Consider the following 1,414-nt stretch of genomic DNA (forward strand, 5'->3'; position numbering starts at 1 on the left):
TAATAAAAGCCAATTGCTGTCTGAGGCCCCGTAGAAAATAAACCTCTTCTTCCTGCTGATTGAAGTCTTCAAGCAAAGTTAGAGACAACTTCTGTTCTTTCCCCCTTGAGATCTAAAGTGGGCCTGGAACTAAACAAATAAAACTTACCTTGTCAAGATGTTAGTCAAGAGTTTCTGAATTCCTTTGCTTTGAGTTGGGGTTTGATTTGTCCAAGCCATTTTGTCTAGCTGTATTTATATTAATGGATCTCTGACCTAATTCTTAGGCTCAGTGATTTACTGTGGAGTCAGGTATGGACTTTGGACTATAATTGAATTTGTAGAGAGTTTTCCCACATGATCATGAGCCTTAATACAGTCACATCTTGGATTGGGGCTTGGCATTGACATAAGAAGGAATGCAGATTATTCACCCATAAAAAGCCAAGTTTGTATTTCTTCCAGCTTCAAGGGCTGTACTAACTAGCTGGATTTTGACTGTAACCTTTTTTGGCCTTCCTATAGAGAGATTGATATATTACTGAGAGACAGGAAGCATAGAGGTTGAGAGTATGGACTCTGGAGTCCATTCTTAGGTTTGAATCCTAGTTCTGCCCTTTATTAACTGTGTAAACTTGGGCAGGTCGCTTAACCTCTCTTCATCTGAGAAATGAAGATAATAATAGTACTTAGCTCATAGGATTGTTGTGAAAATTAAATAATTTAGTACATTTATAAAGCTTAGAACAGCCGTTCCCTGTGCAGAGTAAGTAAGCACTGTGGGTGTGTGTGTTAGCTATCCTTATGACTAGGTCTTCTTTTTTTTTTTTTTTTTTTTTTTTTTTTTTTGGGGGATAGAAAGCATTTGAGAAACCTAGTAGAGACTTGTGGTGATTTTTATTTGTTTTAGTAAAATATAGTAGAAAAGGATGAATTATATTTTCTGAAGTTTGAAGCACACCATAGTGTTTATGTAGGAAGATTGTTTATTTTGAATGGTTAGTATATAATGTCTGTGTAATTGATGTTATTTTACCTTAATAATTTTTGTATTGTTATTTTTAAATCACAAAGGTAACTTTTTCCTTTTAAAGTTACTTTTTCATTGTGAGAAAATATACATAACATAAAATTTACCATTTTAACCATTTTTAAGTGTACAATTTAGTGGTATTAAGTACATTCAAGTTGTACAGCCATCATTACCATCCATCTTCAGGACTTTTTTATCTTCCCCAACTTAAACTCTGTATTCATTAAACAATAACTTCCCAACCCCATCGCCCTAATTCCTGGCAACAACCATTCTACTTCCTGTCTCAGTGAATTTGCCTACTCCAGGTTCCTCATACAGGGGGACTCATACAGCATTTGTCCGCAAACATAACCTTTACTTGCAAAAATTACAAAGAACCAGAAGTCTACAAAGGAAAGA

At 34.9% G+C, this 1,414-nt stretch overlaps 1 protein-coding gene across 1 annotated transcript in view; it reads left to right on the forward strand.

The window, feature by feature from the left end:
* Positions 1-1,414, forward strand: part of MEGF9 (multiple EGF like domains 9) — a 78,512-nt gene that overhangs the window by 2,269 nt on the left and 74,829 nt on the right. The window lies entirely within an intron of this gene.

Source organism: Lipotes vexillifer, unplaced genomic scaffold (assembly GCF_000442215.2).
Source record: "Lipotes vexillifer unplaced genomic scaffold, Lipotes_vexillifer_v1.1 scaffold588, whole genome shotgun sequence".
Taxonomy (NCBI): Eukaryota; Metazoa; Chordata; class Mammalia; order Artiodactyla; family Lipotidae; genus Lipotes; species Lipotes vexillifer.